The sequence below is a fragment of the Lagopus leucura genome, unplaced genomic scaffold (assembly GCF_019238085.1).
Source record: "Lagopus leucura isolate 7727_CA_CO unplaced genomic scaffold, USGS_WTPT01 Super-Scaffold_739, whole genome shotgun sequence".
NCBI lineage: Eukaryota > Metazoa > Chordata > Aves > Galliformes > Phasianidae > Lagopus > Lagopus leucura.
Genome location: NW_024962255.1, coordinates 15,453,705 through 15,466,631, shown reverse-complemented (window position 1 = coordinate 15,466,631; position 12,927 = coordinate 15,453,705). Strand labels below are relative to the sequence as shown.

The window sequence follows — 12,927 nt, the reverse complement described above, 5'->3', positions numbered from 1 at the left end:
AGGTGCTCCACCAACACACTGCTGCTCCCAGGCCTGGAGTGGGGGTGTCACAGACCCCAGCCACTGTCATGAAGCGAAACCAATTTGTTTTCTGAAAGGTAACCACTGTAACATTTGCACAAAGAAAGTACGTGCTTCAGAGCACAGCGTAACTAAGTGAGAAGACATTTTCATGTATTATTTCTGAGTAAATACATTTCTCAGACTTTAAAGACTGTTACCCTATTAAGAACCCATAGACACCAAGTATTTATTTTAATAAGACATAGAAAATTCCTATAATTGCACTGCTGATAGAGCTTCCCAGACTCCTGCAGCATTTTAATGTTAGGCCACAACAACTGCAGCTCCATACAGCTCTTGTACTGCAAAATTAACAAAAAAAAAAAAAAAATTCAAAGTGTTCAAAACCTGTAGCTCCTGTATGACCAAGTGCCCTCTCGGCATGAGCCCAGGAAACACACGGTGAAGTAAAAGAGAATGGCATTATCAGAGCTGAGAACGCTGTTCATCCAGAACAGATACAATTCTCACTGCTGAGTTCTACTACTACAGAAATATGAGAACAGGAGTGCCAGATGCAAAAGCATAACTGATGCTCTTGGTTCATTACTCCTAACATTATCTTAGAGACACAATGAACTAAGGCAGACAGCCCAAAAAACTTTTAATGAACTTGAGCCTTGACTATTGTCTGAAGAACACTATTCACTGGAACAAGGTACTAAGTTAATCCAACCAGTCTGATTAAATATTACTAACTAGATCCCTAAAAACACTGTCCTGACATAATAAAAATATAATAATATAGAATAAATTAGGAACATATAACTTGAAAGTGGAAATTAAACGTGCCAGATATTCCCTTCAATTCAGCTAGTTCTCCTACCATTGTGAGCATCTTCTTTAGGTACAGAGGGCTCCCAGCCCAGGCCCAGAGAGCGGAGCAGAGCACCCCCAGACAGAACACCAACAGAACATCTCCAGCTGCATCCTTCCTTCTCCAGTGAGATCCCACTATTACACTTCACTTTAAGGGGAAAAACTGTCATGATCCTCTTACTTACATGTCATGTCTCTACACACACTTTGGACAATTGCTTGATGTGTCATTTCAGAGACAAGGCAGAAATAAAACAGCCTAATTAGGGAAAGGAGATGATTCCATTTAGCTCTAGGTACAGCTGAAAGCACCAATGAAGTATTTATCACACTTAAATAAGAGCAGTGGTCCAGAACTTATTTTTAATTAATTTTATATATCTGAAGAAATGCGCAAAACAAAGTAAATGCTTCAATGTGTTTTTAGAAAAGAATGGGCTCCTCATCCCCCGTATGCTCTAACGTGGCAATAGGTAACTGATTACTGATGCTGAGTGTAAATTCCACTTTCTCATACAAAACCATCTCTGAAAGCCTGACCAGGTGAGAAGTGAAACCCACTTGTTTTGTTACAAGAGAGAGACTGGGCCAAGACAACGCCTTTTCCGTGCAGCTGCTTTCCTGCAGGGCCACCTGCCCTGATCCCATGGCTGCTGTCAGCCCAAGGAAGAGTTCCCACAGCCAAGAAGCTTGATAACACTTTATCATGGTTTTACATTTCTTGTTTTTTCGGGTTTCAGTATTCCACATCAAAACATCATGTAGTGTACGGGGCACTGAAGTGTTAATGCCCCAATCCCAGGTACCTATCCCTGTACATTACAGCAGTCACGGGATCTGGCCCTTCTGGGTGGGGGGGCTGCTCTCTTGCTGCCTTGCAGTGGGTGCTGGAGGGTGCTTTCCTGGCCATTCCAAGCTTTTCAGGTTGGACTTGGTCCCGGGAACTCTCTCTCTCATCTTGTCTGATCTATTAATCTCAATTTCAATTAAATTGTATTATATTGTGTTATCTTGTATTCCGGTATCATAGTAAAATAAGTTTTCCTCCATAGATTGTTGCTGCTGTTCTTTTCCTCCCTTCCTTCCTATTTTGTGGGACTGGGGTGGGGAGGGAAGGGCAGAGGCCTACTGCCCCCGTCACGGGCATAGATTGATCTAGTCAACTCCGTGACACACTTTCTCTATGTAATTGAAATTATGTAAGTATTGGTTGATTTCTGCAGACAAACGTGATTTAATCAACGCAGATCTCATCAATATTAAGACCATCATTTACAGGTCAGGCCTCAAAAAATATCCAGCTTTGCATCTCAGTTTAAGCTCAATCTTGGAGATGATAAAACAGAGGGACAGAAAAAGCTTTCATTACCTAATAGCCATGAGGCTGGTTGAAGCAAAGAGTGAACAGCACAGCAATCTTAAAGGTAAACATCCCTGACAGATATCAGCTGCCTCAGCACCAAGCAGGAGATGCTGTCCTCTATTGCACATCTCATCTCTGAGATTCACAGATAGCTGGAAATATCGGGCAGATTTTTCCTTGCACACCTAGATGACAGACTCATTACTAGAAGGTATGTTGATTCCCATTCATTCCTATCTGCAAGAACCTACAGTGCACATGGGACAAGAAAAGTCTTTGCTTTATGTGTGCATTTTCCTCAGTTTTGATTGCTGTGCCAGATGAAAAAGTCTATGATGCTTTCGCTGCTGAAGCTTACACCCACTTCTTAGCCTTCTGCTTAAAGGAATAACTTAATTACAAGGCTTTCTGCTAATTCTGCCTACTGGGTGGAGCACAGAACTGACAGCACGACAGATTCCTGCAACATCCTCATACTGCTCTTGCTTATCTTTCATTCTGCTGTTGCACAATTTCTATCTGCAAAGCTCTGTAGAAGTGCAGCAAAGCTCAGAGCATCCACTAGCTCCCTGGCACCGCATTAGAAAAAAAACATCCAGAGTATGTGGGAAGTTAGGAGAAACGGTCTGTAGACAAGACACCAAAGGGACAAAGCTTCTGGGAAGTCCCTCTCCTCAAAGCCAAAAGGTTGGCATTCCTCAGCTAGCAAACAGCTTACTGTTTCTCCAGCTTTAAGAGAGAAAGCCCTTTCAAAAATGAAGCAAGAGTGTATGCTTGTACTGATTTCTCAGACTAGTAGATACAAGGGAAAAAGAAAAACAAACGCACTCAATGTTCCTGTCAGCAGCTCAGGCCAACAAGGGGTGTGGAAGCATTCTGCACAAACACCCAAAAGCGAGACTGCAGGCTGCTGAGGTGAAACAGTTTTATGCTGCATGAAGGCAGTTTATTTCTCACTGCAAGCAGCAATGCTTGCAAGTATTTCATCAAATTATAACAGTCTCTGTCTTAAAACAATGAAATGAAATGCCATGAACACTAATCTAATCTGAACCATTTGATTTTAAGCTTGACAGTCAGCCAAATCTTTCCGAAGAGCATCTCTCTCTGTTAAAAAAAAAAAAAAAAAGTGGCAGAAAGCCACAGGCTTTGAACTGAGAGTTGTTCAGTGACAGCAGAGAGCCAGAAATTTTCTTCTGCCATAGCTCCAAGGTAGCCCTCCTCTGCTTGTCCCTACCTGCCTGCAAGTGCTTCTGCAGGGTCACAGTGGCTCAGCTGTCACCTCTACAGTCCTGATGCAAAGCAGTACATCAGGGTGCTGGAATCTGTCTTCATTCATTCCAACAGACAGAGTTCTGTTCATAACAGAGAAAAAATGTAAACCAAGTAGCTATGGAAAAGGAAAAATAGGATAGCCAAGTCTAGACTTTCCTAAAGCAGATAAGCGGACCCAAAGTACCCAGTTGGATCTCAAAAAAAGCTGTTAAAAACCATCCCATAAAGAGCTCTATCATGGCAACTATTAAAAGGTGGGTTACAATACAAATAAATAAATCCACAGCTGCAAATATCTAAAACTAGCATCACAGCCTTTCCTGAACAAATGCACCTCAACCTGCAAAATGATCTACAAGCTATGGGGGAAAGCAACTCTCTTATTAGAGACTACAGATTCTAAGAGCGCTGTGTGGAATAATCGAACAATACGAGGCTTCTGTTGGAAGGCAAACAATGAGATATGAGGTCATAACTAGAGACACAAAGGCCATGCTATTTTGTATGGGCTTACTGCCAAAACACACTTCACTCCCCAGATAAAACCTTTACTCATATCAAAGATGCTGTAATAATAACCAGTGACCTCATGCATCACAGGACCCTCAGCACACATTGGCTGGGCAGTTGGTTGGAGCGGTGGCAGCCAGCGCCCAGGTGGTGCCAGCCCCTTGGGAAGCACCTTGTACCCCCTGCCACACAGCCAAAGAAACCATTACCTCAACAGTTTTCCTCTGACACTGAGGTGGGAAGGAACAGACGCACAGTTCAGAGAAGACAACTAGACAGATGTCAACCCTCCACAGTTGCCCAGCTCTGTAAGACTGCTGTATGATAATAAAACCACACACCTCAACACAGCTGTGTGGAAGAGGATTTCTGAAGCACATCTCCCAAAGGTTTGTATCACCTTCAACGCGAAATGCAAGTCTACTCTCCAAAGACTATCTGTACTAGGCTTGGTACTGAATGTTTCTGAAGGGGAAGGGGAGAGGGAAAACCATCTCTTCATCCCACTCCATATGGAATATGTAGAGTTAGGATAAGTGCAGTTCAAATGTTAGGCAAGAGCTCAAAAGCAGCAAAACATCACCATTCAATCCTGTGTAACACAGAAAATTAGAACCAACAGGAATATAACAGTTGTTAAGCAGATGGTGAAATGGAAGGGTCAGTTTTATCCTAGCAGACGCTGAGGCAACCTCCATCACCAGTTGCTTCCTTCCCCAGACTTCACCTACCTAGGCTTTCCAAGAAACCTCAAGACAAATTCAGCACTCGATTCAATCTCCAAATATAAACAGTTTCCTTGCAAAATTCTGGATTTTACTGCCGTCAGCCAGAGCAACAAGATTTCAAGGCTCTTTTTCCTGTGGCACCTTTATTCACAAGGAAATAATCGCATTCCTATTCCAGTAACACTACTGACCTAAGAAAACAATTATTTTCTACTTTGACATGCAAATTCTAGCCTAACAATGACTGAAGAGTGCCCAGAAGCTTTCAATAGCATTCAGTAGCATTCAGCATCACAATGCTTTATGACTGGCAACTTGAAACCTTAAATCCCTGCTGACATTCTTTTCCTGACCTTGCAGACTTTTCCTGTATAACAGCATCCCAAAAAAAAATCGTGGAAAATTCAACCTCTTCTAGTAACTATGAATTCTGTCAGTCTTCAACTCTCCATTCCTTAAAGCAAAAGGCAGTAGCTACCAATCCCAATTCACATGCTGTTCACATTACAGCACCACAAGTCCCTCTACTTCACTAATCCGTGTCATTGTATTTCAATTTACTAACCTTTGTAACAATGGAACGTCCAAATACATAAACATCCACACAGAACAAAAGAGACAGATAGGCAAGAAATTTATTTTGCAGAGAAATAAACAAAAAAGAAAAATTCCAGCAACACTAACACTTGAATTGCAAAGGAAAGGTAACACATAATATGCAAAGACATGATGAGAGCAGCAATAGACTTTGACCAGGCAGACAAACAGCCTTTCGGCAGAAAATAACCTTTCTGGTGATGTATTCAGAACCCCAAAGTTAAACACCACAGCACACTTGTCCTTCTCCAGAGAGCAGACCTGATAGCACCCAAAGGCATTAAGAAAAAGTAGGAAGTAATTTCCTAAACCTCAGGACGTTTGGGGTATTACAATAACACCCACAGCTCATTCTCAACCTATTAATCCACTAATTTGTTTTATCTATCCCACTATCACCACTTAAACCAGGATGGCTTCTCACATTCTCTTTCTTGCCAGTCTATTACCTTACCAACGTGCTGAACCAAAGCATGAGCAGAGTGAAGAAAGAAGGATCAGCAGCAGTTCAAGCTGTCTAAACCTAAACATCTAAACCTTTTTTCTTGGCTTGCTAAAATTGATAAGGAGTGCTTCCATGCTGCACAGCATTATATGGATTGGTATTTCCACAGAAAAATATAAAACAATGCACCCAGCATCCACAACATGCTGCTTTTTCCCCTCTTTCATCTGTGCTGTACAGCTATAAAAAACACTTCAGCAGAATCACGAGTATGCACATGCACACATAAGCGCTTAACAATCTTAACTTGGTTTTAAGAGCATTATTTGTTAGTTTTGAGAAGTAAGCATAACTAACAAAAGGAAAAACTCATTTTTGCTTGATTTCGTTTTGTATATAGATGCATTTTCTGCAAAATGCACTGAAGCTTTCAGAACTTGGGTAGGAAGAACACCTGAACATAACACAACAGCTGAATCCGAACATTGTGTCTCTCTCAACAGAGGCCAACAGCACATGGGAAGAGTTAAACAGGTAGGGAGAAATCATACCTTTATATCCTCCTATACCTTACCAACGGCCTGGAACAGCCAAGGAGGGGGAGTAGAAATCAAAGGCTGATTCATTGTTTTCTATAAAACTAGAAGACGTGATTCACTGTTTGTTGTAAAACTAGCATGAGAAAACATCTGATTGATGGATTGAATGGAAATTACAGAGGAGAAGACACTTTTTGCAAGCTGGTGACTTGTTCCCCCCCTTCTTAAACAGGAGGCAGAGACATAATCAAACCCTAAAACTTTACATTAAGAACTTGTACAGCAGGCTCTGGTTTCCCTCTGGCAAACACAGCATTTATAATACATTGTCAAAGCCTCTGCCCAAGGTTCCTGCACCCAAGAACACACCCAGTACTGTGCCCCTCCGCAGCCGCAGCCCCAGCCATCACACAGCCCCATAAAGTAAACACCCACCTTCCACAGATCTGTGTGTTATAAAGAAGAGAACAATAACACATGAATGCACAACAGCCCTGAGCTCAGGCTAAATATCAAATGCAGAGAAAATCATGCCTCTAATGCCTCTAGTTCCTGCAAATACAGAAAAGGAACTCATGTGTAACAGGACGTACAATTGCCTCCAGTGCCAGAAATTCAACTTTCACTGAGAAACCCCTTACAAATAGACAATTCATTCTGCTTAAGTTTTGACACTACCAGTTGAAATAACAAAATAATAAGTAAAGTGGTCAATAAAAGATCTAAGCATTCTCACAATACACCTTTTCATCTATAAAGATAATCATAACACATTTAAAGCATGACCATCCTCCTAATTTAAATGGTTTCAAGCTCAGAGAGTGTAGATAAGGTTAGATAGAAGTAAAAAGTATCTTGCAGAGAGGGTGGTGAAGCACTGGAACAGGTTGCCTAGAGATGTGGTTGATGCCCCATCCCTGGAGACTTCTAAGGTGAGGCTGAATCAGGCCCTGGCTCTGGGCAGCCTGGTCTAGCGGTTGACAACATTGCCCACGGCAAGGGGGTTGAAACTAGATGATCTTAGGTCCTTTTCAACTCAGGCCATCCTATGATTCCATGAACCGGATTGAGCTGCGCACATCCCTGTTCGTTGCAGGGGAGCTGGATGATCTTCAAAGGTCCCTTCCAGCTCTACAGGTTCTATGATTCTAATGAAGGACAAACTGGACCATACCACCCGTACTTGTAAACAAATGTGTTTATACTGTTATAAGCACTCTGCAAGATGTGCCATAACAACTACACTGGGAGACAAAAACTCCTGACATTGACTTCTCAAGCAGCTGGAAAAAGCAACCAAAAAAAACCAAAAAAAACAAACCCAAACCACCTGCAAATCCAGTTCAACTTATTTCATTGCATGAAATTTGCAGTAGGAGGTTAAAAACAGGCAAAGGGTATTTTCTTTAACTTTCATATACAAAGTGTTAGCAAAACATGCATTTCAGGAACTAAAACATTACAGAAAAGGCACAGCACACACAGAAGGAGGTTTTACGTGAGCAAAGCAGATTGTATCCCATAAGGAAGTTTTCAGAGATACAATTCCTTTATTTTATGTTAGAACAGAAAGCAAGGTGAAGCTGTTAGATTCCGATACAAACTTGGACAAAACTGACATCCTTCAATACAAAATCTGAATTCAAATTTCTAAGACAATTATTAAAAGATCATTTGTATCAGCCTTAACAGAAGCTACTATTAGGCAACTCTTCCATGCTAGTTTTATAAACTTACACAACTCTTCCCTTACAGACTTTGATACCTTAAAATCTTGGGATTTACTGAAGAAAAAAAAAGAAAAAAGCAGTTGATTCTATAAAATGCAAGAGCCGTTATACAAGTACATTATATCAAATATAGGTGCATGAAGATATTACTGTCTTCATTTGGAAAGGTTAATCCATCCTCACCAGAGAAATATTGTGGAACTACCAAATATAAAAAGGATTGTGTCCTGCTGTGGCCTGAAGAGATCCACAAAGCATGAAAGAGATTCTTGTTAAGTACAAGCAGGCTCTGTCCTAACGGGTCACAGAAGCAGAAGCTGTGCAAATGTGCTGTAATAGACAGACTGGTTGGGTGTTGGGGAAAATAAAAGGAGAATGATGCCAACAGCCTTGATTTATTTTTGCTCTGCCTGGTGATGAAATAACACTGCTGAGTGGCACCAGAAGCTTCCTTCAAAATAAACAGAAAGTGCTCAAGAGGAGGTACACATCACCAAAGTCATCTCTGCACATTATTTGCTCACTGGCGGAAGAGTGTGAAGATGCAGTTCAAAAAGTTCCTTCCTTTAAAGAAGCATGTGAAATATCAAATTAAAACAGAATTCTGTAGGTGTCTGAAGAAGTTAAAACATTTTTAACCAGCTGGTAAACATGGAGAGAAAAACATCTAAGTATTTTTTTTTATTGTTGTTATTTTCAAACAATGAAAAAGAGCAAGTGTGAAGGAAGATCCACATTCTTCTGTACCAAAAAACAAGGCCTGGCCCAAAAGCACAACCCAGGCAACAAGTTTTCAAGCCACTGACTTCTACACTGAATGACTAGCTAGAGGGAACAGAAGCCTTGCTGAGCTTCAGAAAGATTTCATCCTGGGCTCTATTGAAAAGGATGCTTACCTTAAGAGATTTAGTTTAACTTCAGTAGTGTTCAGCTATTTCAACACTGCTGCGGGTTTGAATTTTACTGAAAAGCAAGTAGTTACTCCTGTTGTGTCCCAAGACTGATTGCACACCGATGGATGAAAATACTTGTGAAACTACAGACAAGGGGTATTTGGCTGAAACCTCCTAACATTCCAGTGACCACTATCCATGCTGCCATGTTACACACCTGTTTCTAGCTTAGTACAACCCAGAGCATGTGACATTTAGAAAGCACAGAATATCATACCATTCTAGGACTAAGCGCTGAGTTCATCTTTTTTTGCCCTTGTAGAGTGAAGCACCCAGCCTAAATTGATGTCTTGTGCTCCTCCACAGCACCCCAGGGAACGAAGCCAGGGGCTGAAACAGAGACACTACGGGGAAAGGGCTCAGACAAAGCAGTGACAGCAGCTTGAAGGGCTCTTCTGCTCCATCACACACAGCAAGGGATGGGGATCTTGCTGGTCTCTGGATGAGACTGTTCACATAAGAGTTTACTTTCTTGCTTCTGACTATACCTGAGATCCCCGAAGCCCTGCAAGAGCATGGCTGTGCCATTCAGCACCCTCAGGGGCATGGATATAGCCCTGTCCCTCCTTGGGAAGATGCCATGGAGGTGGCTGCTCCAGGGCCCGCAGGTACTACAAACCAGAGAGGCCCAAGTTGGCCTCAGACACAACACAATTTCTGCCAAACTTATGAGGCCCCCAGTGACTGACAGACCGGGAAGCAGAATCACAGCAGGCAACAGGAAAGCAGCACACAAGCACAGCTCTGTTTTGCCTTCCCTAGTTCTCAGGAATGTCCACCTTTAAAAACCACTAGCTTAATACCTAGTTCTTACTTAAATCAAAATTGATCTTTCCTGACAGTAAAACCTTTTAGGGGGCCCTCCACAGGAGAAGACTCAGGCACCTCAAACCTGCAGAGGAGGACCCTATTTCCTGCTAGAGCAACCCACGGCGGTTTGCAGGGCCTGCCTCTCCCCACAGCCCCCAGGAAGGCTGCCCAGAGCCGGGCCCTCTGCCTTACAGCCCAACCTCACGCTGCCCACATCTCCTCCTGCTAAATCCTGTCAGAGCAAGAGCAGTCAATGCGCTCCAGGCCCAGGTCTCCAAGCATTCTTACACAGAACAATGCAACTTGTTTTCCCCAGAAATCTCCAGACAATACACTGGCAACACAGAAAGCTGCTGAAGGGACACAACTCTCACACGAACAGGGTGTGAGGAAGATTAGCAGCTTGGTACAAAAACAAGCACAGATCCAGAACACCAGCAAGACGGCAAAAAAGCATAACCAGATTTTGTCCTGCAAGTCCTCTCCCTTGGAATAAGCAGCCTTCACAGAACTATTATCTGACATGTGGAAAGGCAACACAACAGCTATCCTTACTGAGAAGGCGTCAACATACTGTGATACTTTCAGTCACTGCATTACGCCACAAGAAATGCTTTGTTGGGAAATCCCAGATACCATATTCTCTTTCAATATTAGAAGAATGTGTTCAGACATACTGCTACTTAATATTATTATTATCCATTGCTTAACCAGAATTACAACATATCCCTCTTCCCTACACACACCTGTAAGGGAAACAGGAAAAAAAATAAGATTCAGTCCAGATTAAGAGCCTGTGCATCCTTCCTCTGATTAATAAATCATACACACATGTGCATGCACACGCAACCAAGTGGCTGACCTGGAAAAATCTTACACTTCTGGTGAATCAGGATGAAGTTACTGCATTTGAAGCAGAGTTATTCTGAGCTTAATCCAAAAATGTGTGATGCTGGGTATGTTTTCTCTACTGGCTTGGGGGAAATTCTTCCCCACTTTTTTCCCCCATTTCCCTCAAGTTCCTCAATTGCAATACACTGTGGTGATCCAGGTACTCACTGATTAGGACAGGAACCAAAATACAAATCTTTTGGAACAAAGAGCTGGTTTAAATTTGAAGTTTGAAGAAAAATGTGAAATTACACATGCATTAACAGATCAGTCAAAACATTCTTACTATCCAAAACATGAAAATCTGAAAAAGATGAAACTGGAAAATGTGTGAAACAGCACAGCTCCGACACACAAGCCTCTGGAAGAAGTAATCTCACAGCTCACATCTGTGACTATTCCCAGGAGTAACAGCAACCGATTAACATCACTTGGCTCTTAGTGGAGCTGAAAACCATGTCCTACTCCAGCATGTTCCCACACAAGCTTTTGTTTCAGCTCCCTTCATTTTGCTCCCCAATTACTCAAATTCTACTATTCCTCTTGCATAAAAGTAGTTTGCTTCTATTTATTCAGAAGCACAACATGAGCATAACTTGCTCTCACTCAATGAAATATTCCACTCTCCTGTGCCCCACTCTTCCTGCATTCACTTCTAATGGCCTTTAAGTCTAGCACAACCTTGACATGCCCATTTCTAAGCACAGTAGTAAATCTTGCCCCCGTGTTGATGACAACAGCCTGCACCAGACATTATGTTTTAATGCAATGGCTCCTGTTGTATCTCCCTAGGAGAAGATGGAAACATACCAAAAACATTTACAAAATCATTCTGTTATCCTCCAAATCGTTCCTTTCCTGCCAAGCATAGAAAAGCTCAGTGGTTAGGCAGCAGGTGTGCCAGAACCATTGTTCATCCTGACAGCCACCACAGTATGTTTCCTTTTCTCCTCGAGCTGTTTATCATGTTTCTCTGGCCTTACACCAGGAACTCTCTTAACTGCGCTTAGCTTGCTTTGTTTTGTAAGACACAAAACACTGATCAGTGACTTGAGCCTGTAGGTCTTAACTGTGTTACAAATGAACAACTTCAGGAAATAAAACACCATGTCCACAATGCATTGAAATTAAAACATGAGATTCTTGAAGTGAACGTTTTTTGTAATTTCTGGCTAAGAAAAAAAAAGACATAAATAGCAGCAAACAGGTTCCCAAGGCTTCCAGACCTCCCACGATGTACAGCACGCTAGCAAGAAAGACCCCCTGAACCTTCTAATAGCAGATGAATACAAGCAGCTTCCCAGCATGTTTGTTTCAGCTTGCAAATTATCAGCTGGGCTGGGCCATCCCTCTGTCCTGCTCTCAGGAGCATTCCACATTCAGCAGATACCAGGCAACAAAAATCTGACCTTGCATCAAGCACAAGTTCATGCCTGCCTTCCTGTACAGTGAGCCAGACAGAGGTCATCATGCAGTGCTCTTGCTATCAGTGGGAGGACGGGCAATTTCTGAGGGTGACATTTTACACATACAAATGAACCAGAAATCAAACTGCCACCAAAGCAGGGAGGACACTTTCCTCCCCATCCCAGTGCTCTCACGCAGCCTGTCAACATCCCTGCCCTTTGGCCCACAGGAGCAAATCCAGCTCACAAAATTAGTACGTGGGGGGATGGGAAAAGGAGAGGAGAAGGGCTTGCCATATTTCCTGCTAGTTTAGTGAGCTGAATTAACTTACCAAGAAATCAGACCTGGGGACAGGAGAAGCAAACAGCAAGGCAGGAGCACAGGTTTCCTCCCAGCTCTGCATCAGCTGCACACACACCCAGCTGAGTTCCATCTAAAGCTACGTCCCATCTCAGATACTAGAACATGCAGAGATCACAGAAAAGATATTCCTTCAAAAAAATCTGGAAAGCACTTGAACAGGTAGAATGTGTTTATCACACAGAATGACGAGCAACGGAGATGATATGTTGATTTTTTTTTTTTCTGTTTTCCTTTTTTTTTTTTTTTCTGGTGGCAGATTCTAGAACTGGATTTATCATTCAGTGGAATTCAAGCCTCTGTTTACTATCACCAAATGCACATTAACAGTTTGTGATTTCCCCACATTTACAGATTTAAACAAAGACGGACTTCATGCTAAGCTGCAGCAGTGAGAGCTATAGAAGTTACAAGTTACAGTACCATGCCAAAATTCA

The 12,927-nt window shown here is 42.2% G+C and overlaps 1 protein-coding gene across 9 annotated transcripts in view; it reads right to left on the bottom strand.

Annotated features, from left to right (window-relative positions):
- Nucleotides 1–12,927, bottom strand: part of USP54 (ubiquitin specific peptidase 54) — a 95,711-nt gene that overhangs the window by 52,435 nt on the left and 30,349 nt on the right. The window contains exon 1 of one of the 9 annotated variants that reach the window (XM_042862749.1): nucleotides 12,462–12,547. The exons of the other annotated variants lie outside the window; for them this stretch is intronic. The gene's annotated coding sequence lies outside the window, so the exon portion shown is untranslated. Of the gene's footprint in view, nucleotides 1–12,461; nucleotides 12,548–12,927 lie in introns of those variants that run through there. 9 annotated transcript variants of the gene reach the window in all.